At 43.7% G+C, this 12,499-nt stretch overlaps 1 long non-coding RNA gene across 3 annotated transcripts; it reads right to left on the reverse strand.

Annotated features, from left to right (window-relative positions):
- Window positions 1-6,248: 6,248 nt before the first annotated feature.
- LOC123766881 (uncharacterized) lies at window positions 6,249-8,409 on the reverse strand. Of its 3 annotated transcripts, none has more exons than XR_011223340.1 (6): window positions 8,219-8,409; window positions 7,952-8,111; window positions 7,142-7,430; window positions 6,884-6,998; window positions 6,646-6,736; window positions 6,249-6,445 (listed from the first exon to the last, which is right to left on the reverse strand). It is a non-coding gene; the product is annotated as an uncharacterized lncRNA (long non-coding RNA). The 3 variants fall into 3 exon arrangements; XR_011223341.1 differs by having other exon boundaries at window positions 7,952-8,021; window positions 8,219-8,407; XR_011223339.1 differs by lacking the exon at window positions 8,219-8,409 and having other exon boundaries at window positions 7,952-8,156.
- Window positions 8,410-12,499: the final 4,090 nt, after the last annotated feature.

Genomic DNA, 12,499 nt, shown 5'->3' on the forward strand with positions numbered 1-12,499 from the left:
CCTGCTTCCCTTGTCGCGTCTCCTCCCCCTCTCCCCCCCCCCCTTCTGCTCCCATGTCGCGTCTCCTCCCCCCTCTCCCCCCCCCCCTTCTGCTCCCATGTCGCGTCTCCACCCCCTCTCCCACCCCCCACCTGCTTGTCGCGTCTCCCGCTCCATTTTTATGGGGGAAACTATCATTATTTCAATTTTCCTTGACGAATCGCAGGTTGGATTAAGTGCACATGATTGGCTACCATCTGACTATCTGAGCGGCCTGAGGGCCAGCCATATTCCCAGGCGATAATGTATTTGACTTGAGGTCAAAGTTAAATAATAATTCTAATAATTACTATTATTAATTAAGGTCTATAATTCGCCTATGATTCATATCTGCCACTTATGGCTCTTTATTTTAGGCTTGTAATTTTAAGGTTTAATAATTAAGATTATAGTGAAGTCAGCGAAGATGATGGCTGTTGACAGATGAACTAAACTAAACTAAAAATAAAATTTTCTTTAGTAAAATAAACAAACGTTATAAGTCTCTATTGTGTCAACTAATGTTTCAATGCATGATTTAAACCAGTATTCTACAGTGCATCCTGTTAAAGGTTAGCACTTAGGGGAATCTTGGTACTTCTCGGTAAATTATAATAAGCGCACTATATAAATTACAACAATGGTTCGTTCCCCACACATTATATACAATGGTATATACTGCCGCCCGGTGGATGGGTTGTACAGTAATGTTATCAGTAGTCCCATATTTATACCTCATAAATATCACAAACTGTAGGCTAATGCGTGATAAGAGATTTAGATGGAGCATCAACTGCCCGCTGGGGGGAGGGGGTGTAGGCAGGTGGTATTATGGACAAATAATTGACATTATATAATCATTCATAATAAGTCTTTAAACGGGTAATAAAACCCGCACATGCACAAGTTCTTAACTTAAAATATGTAAGACTTACCAGTGTACCACCTAGACTCCACATTTTACAAAACTGTATAAACTTTGCACTTAAAATGTCAAGTTTCATATTGTCAATCATTAATTTTCTAGCTTAAATATTTGGACGTTATTCGCTAATATTAGTCTCTTGTTACCATATTCCATCATTGTTAATGAACTCGTAAGCTTCTGTGTGTCTTAGTCCATACTTGTCTAATCTTATTTATATTGATAGTGGACCCCCCGTACCCCATCATATGGGTGATAATGGACCCCATACATTGACTAGTTGTGCACACCTATAACCATCCTGTGGGCGGTAGTGAAGGTTGCTAGTGTTTAACGCAGGCTTAATGAACTGTATTTACGTAACGGTAAGAAGTGTAATATTTACTTGAAACTTGTCATTCCTAATGTTGCCTTCCCCTCGTCCCCAGGTCCGGCCAACTACACCACACAAGAGAAGGCGTCGAGGACAGTCTCTCAACTGAACATCTTTGACGACGGAATAAAACGATGAACTAAGTTAAGAAGTTGGGAAAGAATTGGATCCACTCTACACTGATGGGTCGTCTAACACTGTCAATGGCAGGGCTGGTGCAGCATACACGGTAATGAGGAATAATGCCTTACAATGTGACAATGAAGGAAAAGCCCGTATTGAGAACTCGGCTCTTCAACGCAAGTAGAGCTAACTGCCATTGTTATGGCGTTAAGGTTCCTTGAACGAAACGCCAATTTGCAGTAATCTGCAGCGATTCACAAACAGCGCTACAAAGCCTTAGTCGGGCAGGAAGTCTTGCAATAGCAGCTGAAATCCGAAGTTGAGAGTACTAACCAATCAAGGAAGTCAAATTTCTGTGGATTCCCTCCCATGTTGGAATCTGGAAATGCACAACAGATGTTCTGCTAGCTGCTGAAAGACCATATAGATTTTTTATACCAAAGACTTCTACAAATTAGAGGTATTGTCAGGCAATATCAGTGACAATGTTGCTGAGGTAAGGAGGATAGACCAAAAAGCCAGTGAATGTGAACTGATACAATGTGGTTGCGACTGGCAATCCCAATCAATATGGACGAAGAGGTGGTAGCCGCGGGAGAGAATCAGTAATAGTGAGAATCCGTCTTGGATAAATATCCATGGAGATTCGGAGTGGAAACAGTTGGGCAGCAAAGTTGCAGAATCTGTAGTGATGGACACGGCTTTGACAACTACCCGAGAGTGTGAACATTTTAAGTCATTAGAAATGTGTAGCATAATACCCACATTAAGCTAAGAAAACAAACATACTGTTAAGAGATTTTTCCCGTCTTGCACCTGCACGATAACGTAAGACTTTAAGGATTGACAATGTTGTTCTTCTAGTTTTGAGAAGCTGTTCACGTGATAGTAAAGTCCCAGCTGTGTCTGGGTACAAGTGACAGGATAAACAACCCAGCTATTGGAGTGTTGTACATGTTGCTATGGCGGTGTGTTCACTCACAGGATGAGTGGCGCTGCCCAATAAACTCGCCCCTCGGGGCAAAATCTAAATTTAAAACTATGCCTTGCCCGTCATCACTTGGTCTTCTATATATATGAAGGTACATTGGGTCTGAGTACGTAGCATTGATGATTTAACTTGTAAAGCCAATAACCCGGAGTTTCGGGCAGGTCCTTAATCAGAGATAAATTTTGCTAGAAATTACCTACTTAATGTTAAGTGTTAACCCTCGAATTTTACTTTAATGTACCCGTTATCAACAGGTACATTGTAGCATAATTTGAAGATTAATTAAAGGTGAAATGTAAAATCTACGTTAAATATAACCATATGAAGGCAATGATTACAATGTTGAAGTTGTATGGTTTAGGTACGTTTTGGAGGATTGGGGAGCACAAGATAGTTCTCGTCTAAGAACTTCCCATATTGGTTTCCAAATGCATGATAGAATTGAGTTAGCAAAAACCTTTCACTCAAAGGAAGAATTAATTACCATCTTGGACTGACTTTGAGCAGTCTAAGGGCAGTAATATTCCGGGACTATCAATAAAAATCTCTTCAACTTGGTGAAATTCACAAGTTACTCAATCATGCGGTACTTCCTGCATAATAGAATAAGTCGTCCAATAAGTAATTATCAATAGAAGGCACCAAACCGGGAAGGCTATGTAGCACCATCAAATGTGCGGGATAATCAGAGGGCGCTAAATATCACCAAGGATGCCAATACGAGAAAAAACGCATAAGGCGAACGATATCAAAAGTACCAGTCGCCAAGAATTCTATCGAAGGACAAACGACCGCGAGGGGCGGTCGGAAAACAGGTCATCCAATAAGGGTTAGCAGACGCCTAGATGTCACCACGGCTAGGCTTAGGCTCGGCTAAAAGTACCTCTGGGAGTTTGTAACATCTACTGATGTAGATGTGACTAAATGAAAACTGTCAGCAGAACTATTGGCGTATTTTGCGTCGTCATATACTGGAATGTGGAAAATCGCAGAATTCAGAGAACACCATCAATGGAGTCCAAGAACTTCATCCATAATGATGTGCTGCCGGGCATCTGAGGGAAGTATCCAAAATGTGCCCACTGTAGGTGCAGCCTGCACGTGACTGTAAAGCTGCCGCCCAGTTGGGTGGCGGTAAAACTGCCGCCCAATTGGGTGGCGCACATTACTAAAACTGCCGCCCAATTGGGCGGCGGTAAAACTGCCGCCCAGTTGGGTGGCGGTAAAACTGCCGCCCAATTGGTTGGCTGTAAAACTGCCGCCCAATTGGGCGGCGCACATTACTAAAACTGCCGCCCAGTTGGGTGGCGGTAAAACTGCCGCCCAATTGGGTGGCTGTAACACTGCCGCCCAATTGGGCGGCGCACATGACTAAAGCTGCCGCCGTTGTGGGGAACATGACTAAAGCTGCCGCCCAGTTGGGTGGCGGTAAAACTGCCGCCCAATTGGGTGGCTGTAAAACTGCCGCCCAATTGGGCGGCGCACATTACTAAAACTGCCGCCCAATTGGGCGGCGGTAAAACTGCCGCCCAATTGGGTGGCGGTAAAACTGCCGCCGTTGTGGGGAACATGACTAAAGCTGCCGCCCAATTGGGTGGCGGTAAAACTGCCGCCCAATTGGGTGGCGCACATGACAAGCTGCCGCCGTTGTGGGGAACATGACTAAAGCTGCCGCCCAATTGGGCGGCTGTAAAACTGCCGCCCAATTGGGCGGCGGTAAAACTGCCGCCCAATTGGGCGGCGGTAAAACTGCCGCCCAATTGGGTGGCGGTAAAACTGCCGCCGTTGTGGGGAACATGACTAAAGCTGCCGCCCAATTGGGTGGCGCACATGACTAAAGCTGCCGCCGTTGTGTTGTGAACATGGCTGAAGTTCTCCACCCAATAGGGTGGCTGTTAAGCAAGACTACAGAAAGTGTTACTATAGTGCCATGAATAGTGACTTTAGAGCCTCTTGAATCACTTGATATCAGAAGATTATTGGTGCGTATGTATTTATGTAAATGATTGTATACATGTGTACACGTTACATTAACAATTGTCCAGCTAGCTTCAAACGATTGTCACTTCCTGAACCCATTATGTGACTAACCCTTTTCACCTTCGCCCGCGGGATGGGTGTAGGGTGCACAAGACAAGATCAGACCTGTTATGTGACTATCAAACTTATGAACTACCAACTAATTTGTATATTTAGATGGTTTGAAGAATTTTAGAATCTTTTTACATTCTTTCATACAGTAGTCCAGATGGATACACCCATGACATCAATAGTATGGATAACTAGAGTTCATATTCATTGTCCTACTGCCTCGTATTAATCCAAGATTGAATTCTAAAATGGACAAGCAAACTCAAAATTGAGTGGCAGAGGCGTCTGACAGCTTTCTTCCAAAAGATCAACAGTTAATGTAGTCTCTAGCTCCTACACGAAACCATGTCTTCTTGAGATGTTATCTTGAGATGATTTTTGGGGCTTTAGTGTCCCCGCGGCCCTGTCTTCGACCAGGCCTCCACCCCCAGGAAGCAGCCCGTGACAGCTGACTAACACCCAGGTACCTATTTTACTGCTAGGTAACAGGGGTATAGGGTGAAAGAGAAACTGCCCATTGTTTCTTGCCGGCGTCCGGGATCGAACCCGGGACCACAGGATCACATGTCAGATGCAAAACTTTTAGCCCAAGAGAACAAGAGATCTTTGAAGGAGGACAAAGGTTGCTTGGATTAATGGAGTCAACAATAATGGACCAACGCAGGAGACCAGCGGGAGTGTTCACCAGTCTTCCCCGTTCAGGCGGCAGCCCAAGCGTCCGTACTCTTACTCCACCAGGGCGTCCCAACATGCGGCAGCCCAAGCGTCCGTACTCTTACTCCACCAGGGCGTCCCAACATGCGGCAGCCCAAGCGTCCGTACTCTTACTCCACCAGGGCGTCCCAACATGCGGCAGCCCAAGCGTCCGTACTCTTACTCCACCAGGGCGTCCCAACATGCGGCAGCCCAAGCGTCCGTACTCTTACTCCACCAGGGCGTCCCAACATGCGGCAGCCCAAGCGTCCGTACTCTTACTCCACCAGGGCGTCCCAACATGCGGCAGCCCAAGCGTCCGTACTCTTACTCCACCAGGGCGTCCCAACATGCGACTCACTGCCCGTCAGTGGGCGGCCACACACAAGAGGGAGGTTACAGTCTTCTGCAGTTCACGAGGTTGACGTTACTCTGGTTGTGGCCGACTCGCGCATCTTTCCTATTTTTAAAGTAGAAATTCACCAAATAAAAAGTATATCCATCAATGCAAGTATTAGTTCACACAATTAAAACTGATGGAACAAACAACATGCGTGCATCACTTGTTCCATATTTTAATAAATTTCATAGAAACTTCAGAGGGATATACTTTCGTTACTTTAACATTTATCTCGTGCAAAACTAAGTTTCTTCCAGATACTCTCACTAACAAACAGGCCTCCATCTTTGATACCTCGCGAGGTCACCGAGAACGAGGCCTAAAAATAGTGCCACAACCAGGTTTTACAAGGTAATAATCAAAAAGCATCAAACCGGGAAGGAGGTTTTACAAGTAACCCGCCTACACTCCTGTCTGTTGTGGAAGGTGGGGTGGGGGGGGAAGTTACTTTGTATGTGAACCAAATGTACACTGTCTTGGGACAAGTCAAGCCATTAATAATTTATTTAACTAGTTAAGGATTTATTAATTTTCCTAAAACTAAAAATTACCATAACTTCACTTAAGGTATTTGGTGGCAAGTCGTATACACAAATCAAAAAGTCCTGGGTAAGGTATTCAAGAAAATCATGTGCTAGTTTAAATTTTAATATTTTACAACTTAACCTTTCAACGAACGAGGCCATTTCCTGGCAAAAATATGTATCTCAGGCTGTTCCCACAGACGACAGACTGACATGCTGGCAATGTCCTGCCACTTTATGCCTTCGTTATAGATGTTCTTCAGTAGCCCGAGACGGTCCTCTTGGCCTTCCCTGTTGTCACCCGAGCCTGAGGACGGGAGTAACATCACAACTATTATATTCCTTATGATAAGACTCAAGACATCTTTAAGTTATTACCTTTCACGGACCTCTTTACACTTTGAGACCCTTATGAGTAACCTGCACTTTAATCTACCAAACACCCTGTATATTATGACAATTTGAGCTGTAATGACTAATTAATACAGTCAAACAAGCCATACAGACCCTCCAGTGAGACCAGTTGGTGCAGGACAGTGTACCCGGATGACCACCTCCAGGCCCTCGCCCCGCCCTCATAGTTGCTTCTCCACATGAACTGGATCACAATATTACGTCGTGTTACAACAATTCTTAGTCGTTAAGTAAATTAGTCCAGCAGGATGACCATATTAAATTTTTAATGCACATTTCAATTATTTATGACCATGTTAAACACAAGTCGACTCACTGAAGTGTTCTTTACCTTAAAGTGAAATTAGCTGGAACCCTCTGCCAAGACTAGCAGTAAGAGTTAACTTGATCCCAGCTGTAGGTATTAGTATTCACGCACAGTTCTTACCAGCCGTTGTTTCATGCATCTGAAACGGTTTAAAGTTAATTTAATCGAAATTTACTGTGACAAAAGCCATGTTGCGGCTTCAAACCTGCATCTTGGGTACTCTAAGCACATTTCTCTATGCGATTTAGAGTAACCAAATCAAAACCTTAATATTTTACTTACCAGGTATTCCACAGGATGGAGTGTGTAGTTCCCTGCGGCCTTTAAGGCCGGGAGACAAGCTGGGGGTGAGGGGCGAAGGGAAGCTGGTACACTTCCAGTGCAGGAAGGTGTTGGAAGGACAAGAGTGCCTGAAAGAGGACTTTTGGGAAGGGAGAGGCGAGACGAATACTGGTGCAGACAACTGGTTTTACTCAGGAGACGAAGACCACCACCACCACCAGGGACCCGTCTGGGGCATTGTAGTCCCCCGAGACTACACTCCCACACCAGTATTGTTAGCAGCAACATTCTGGAAAGAAATACCAGTTTAAGACGAGACCATTTACACTTAACCCTCCTGCAAGAATATGGTTAATAAGGCAAGCCAAGGTAAAAATTATTGACTTTTTTTACTATCTTTGTATTACAGTTAAATTAGTTCTAAGTTACTACTTTCGAGGATACTCAAACCAGTGGTTAATCCTCTAAGCTAAAAGGTTATAGATAATCTAAATATTTGTCGACAACTTTCGAATCAGGCCGGCTTTTTTGAAGAGGGGGGGGGGGAGAGCCAAGAAAAAACTATAGAAGACCGATTAATGCTACACCTTTGTAGCAACAGTGACTGCTAAATAATTTAGTTAAGCTGTTAACTTAAAGTAAAAACTAATCAATTGTCTACATTTACCAGAATAAGTGTCAAGATTGGCCTAAGTAACTAATACAGTAAACGTGTATGGCTGTATTGTATATTAGTAAACTACAGCTTTCTGAACTGCTAAAGTAATCCACTGTTGGGAAGTGTCCAAGAGAAACATCTGACTTACTTACTGGGCGTTTGTCCGGCTTGTGACAGCCTTGTGTAGACCTCCGAGGCGCTGACAACTGCACCACTACGAACCTGTAGTTAACTATCGTTTAGGTCCAATGGTCAGGACCAAGTATTCCCCTAACTTCTTACATTACAACTATTTACATAATACACTCAAGTCTGGAATTATACAATCAACTGAAATGCTACTATAAGGCAATTTTACAATATATATACGACAGGAAGTTACATAATTAACGTCTATGGTTATAAAAAAAACCAAATACCATGGATGGACATCCTGAAGATTAACAGAACCTAGTTCATGGCTAAAAAAAATTCACTTCACCCATTGCTAGAATTACATCTCTAGGTTGCCGAGTTAAAGTAGTCGTTAACTTAATATAGCTTAGAATTTATATTTTTTTAAGGGAGCAAAGGGAGGGAGAGGGAGAGGGTGACGCAACAAGGGGGCGAGGGAGGAGGGGGACCCGCCACACACAGCCAAACAGCAAGAGACGAACCTGGAACTAGACCAAAAGTGAGGTAAAACCACACTGAAGTGAGTTTTGTCTCATCGTTTCTTTTATAACCAGCAGCCAACCAACACCGGCCGCTGATTGGTTGGCATTCACCCTAAAGCTCACCCCATTGGTTAACATTTTGCGCGTCTGAAGTGTCAATTATCACTGGCCAACAGCCACTCCTTCACTTCCCCAAATACGAACGAGTCTCTAATGAACCAATAATGATCCCCAGCTTAAATGTTGGAAGTTAATTTCAAAATCTATTTCAGTTTAGTTTAGTTCATTTATTATGCACCCCATACCCATCTTGGGAGCGGTGGTGGAAAGAGTTACAGAGGCACATAATGGGTTCAGGGACTGAACCCAACAATTCATTTAGCTAAGCAAATTACAATCTTGATGAGCTAGTTACAAAATTCAGTATAAGTCTTCACATATTTCACAAACCAAATACAACATTCTATTGTAAATGTTGCAACAGAACAACAGGTACAACAGAGCAACATTTGCAGTAGAATCGGCAGTGAAGTAGTAGTCGTCCGTCAGTCCAGAACTGTTAATGGCCGCTCCACAACTACAATATACAATATATGCAGTAACAAGACTAACAAACACAACAACCAAAATTCCTGACGCAACACTGGATGATGTTAAATATTTGCTTTCAATTGACTTAAGATATTGTTCGTTAATGATAAATTAAGTGATTTTAACTTATTGAAGTGGGAACATTTATGCTTTATAATAACTATTAACGTCCCATGACAGGCAACTATATAAGACCGTCTCGGGATATATAACGAACATCTACAACGACAAGATAACATAACACGACATAGCCTCTCACCACGTCAAGTCTGTCACGTGACGCTAGCCTCTGATGTTGATGCCTCTCGTCGGTGAATTTTGTAACTAGCTCATCAAGATTGTAACTTGCTTAGATAAATGAATTGTGGGGTCAGTCCCTGAGCCCATTATGTGCCTCTGTAACCCTTTCCACTACCGCCCACAAGATGGGTATGGGGTGCATAATAAATGAACTAAACTAACTTGGGAACCTGTATACTGACCATTACTGCCTTCGACACTGCCAGTGTATCCTCAGGATGGATATAGGGTCCACTACAAGTCACTCAATGTGTATGGGGTCTACTACCATCCGTAGGAGGGGGTATATGGGGTCAACTACCACCCGTAGGATGGGTATGGGGTCCACTACCACCCGAAGGATGGGTATGGGGTCCACTACCACCCGAAGGATGGGTATGGGGTCCACTACCGCCCGTAGGATGGGTATGGCGTCTACTACCACCCGTTGGATGGGTGTGGGGTCCACTACCACCCGTTGGATGGGTATGGGGTCCACTACCACCCGTTGGATGGGTGTGGGGTCTACTACCGCCCACCCGTGTGTAATAGTCAACCCCATACCCATCCTTTGGATGGTAGTGGACCCATACTCATCCCATGGGCGGTTGTAGGCCTCATACCTATCCAACAGGTGGTAGTGGACCCCATACCCACCCTATGGGCGGCCGTGAATCATATACACATCATCTTGGCGGTAGTGGACCCAATACCCATCAAACAGGTGGGCATCAGTCAGTCCCATACCTATCCTTTTGGGTGGTAGTGGACCTCATAAACATCGTGTGCTTGTTGTGGACCACCTTACATCCATCCTTTTTGCAGTAGTGTACCCCATAGACATTCCAGTCACATCGTTTTCTGTTGACGTTCCTACAATCCATTCTCTTTTTGTTTTTCCTTAGCTTACACTATTGTATATAATGTTTCGCGAACGAACCATTATTATATGTAATACTTTATAGAGTGCTTCTTATAATTTACTGAGAAGCACCAAGATTTCTCCTAAGTGCTAACCTTTAACACGATGTACGATGCACTGTAGAATAGTGGTTTAAATCATGGGTTGAAACATTAGTTGACACAGGATGAACTTTCTTATAACTTTTTTTTAACAATTTTTAGTAAAGAGTAAACTATTTTAGTAGAGAGTATTCATCTGTCAACAGCTATCATCTTCGCTGACGACTTCACTACAATCTTAATTATTAAGCCTTAAAAATCATCAATACAAAAATAAGGAGCCATCGGTGGTAGCTATATAACGATAGGTGAAAAATAAATCTTAATTAATAATTTTAATAATTATTATTATTAATTATTTAACTTTGCCTCAAGTCAACTAGATTTTCTTAATTTTCTCGGAATATTGCTGACCTCAGGCTGCTCAGAGGCAATCAGAGATGGTAATCAATTTCCTCCTCACGAGCAAATGATTTACCTAAATTTGGAACACTGTGCTCAGTTCCACAAGGTCTCCATGCCGTCTTCTGTGCTCAGTCCCACAAGGTCTCTGTGCTCAGTCCCACAAGGTCTCCGTGCTCAGTCCCACAAGGTCTCCATGCTGTCCTTTATGTTCAGCCCCACAAGGTCTCCGTGCCGTCCTCTTTGCTCAGCCCCACAAGGTCTCCATGCCGTCCTCTGTGCTCAGCCCCACAAGGTTTCTGTGCTCAGTCCCACAAGGCCTCCATGCCGTCCTCTGCGCTCAGTCCCACAAGGACTCCGTTCTGTCCTCTGTGCTCAGTCCCACAAGGTCGAATTACTGACCATTCCCAGGATGCATAAACTGTATTGATTGCTTTGGTAATTATTAATATTCTTTTCACATTTATTGCCCAATACCAATCGGCTCTTTCAGAGTGGGGTGCAGAGCACATGTAGTGATACAGGGTACATACAAGCCAGAGAAAGGAAGACAGTTACGGGCTATTCATGCCCATGCCACCTCTTGGGTGGCTTAATCGTCATCAATCAATCGATCAATCTTGGGTGGCTTAATCTGGGGGAGGGGACGGGGGTAGAAATAGCCTAAGCCTTTGGGATGTATTATTTTGTCTCAATAAACATACTTGAACTTGGCTTACTCTTCATCAATCAATCAAGGAAGCCAGAGTGTATTCGTACACGTTAGGCTTATATCGAGGTCCCTTCCCCCCCCTCCCCACCAAGGACGAATTACTGACCCCCCCTAGAATGCAACCCCACAACAAGCTGACTAATTCCTGGATGCCTTCTCACTTCTAGGTAAACAGAGGCATTAGGTGAAAGGAAATGTGCCCAACCATTTCTGTCCCGCCCAGGATACTAAACCGCAATTCTTGATTGTGCATCGTGAACGAACCCGACTGTACTAGCACAGCACAGGGTGCATGTGGTGGTGCAGAGTACATGTGGGGGTAAAGAGTACATACAGGGTACATATGGAAACACAAGGTGCACATGGTGGTACAGAGTACATGTGCTGGTAGTACTGGATCCAATACCCATTCTGTGGGTGTTATGGTCCCTATTCCCATCCACTGGGGGATTGTGGACCCCATACCCATCCTGTGAACGGTATTTGCCCCCATACCCATCCTTTGGGCGGTAGTGTAATGTACCCTACCCTATACAGTATGTTGTTTATAATACATAATGTACGATCTATTTTCTTTAATTTGTGTAAGCATATCTTATTGTATATAATTTGGCACCAATTGAAATATTTACAGATAATTCATAGAACAATTATTATAATTTACCGAGAACTACCAAGATTCCTCAAACCTAGACTACAACCCTTCAACAGGATGTAGCTGATCCATGATATTCGAATAGGATGAAAATAATTACACAAAATTCTCCTTCATGTAAGGAATCATTGAGAATTTTGTATACCTCATATGTCAGACCAATACTGGAATATGTGGCTCCAGCCTGGAATCCACATCTGGTCAAACACAAAACGAAGTTAGAAAAGGTTCAGAGGTATGCCACCAGACTAGTCCGCGAGCTGAGAGGTATGAGCTACGAGGAAAGATTGTTGGAACTGAACCTCACGACACTGGAAGACAGAAGAGTTAGGGGAGATATGATCACTACCTATAAAATTCTCAGAGGACTTGATAGGGTATTCCAAAACTGACAGAGGAATTCATAAAGATAAACTGTTTAGCACAGGTGGGACACAGGTGG

The sequence above is a fragment of the Procambarus clarkii genome, chromosome 60 (genome assembly GCF_040958095.1).
Source record: "Procambarus clarkii isolate CNS0578487 chromosome 60, FALCON_Pclarkii_2.0, whole genome shotgun sequence".
NCBI classification, from domain to species: Eukaryota; Metazoa; Arthropoda; class Malacostraca; order Decapoda; family Cambaridae; genus Procambarus; species Procambarus clarkii.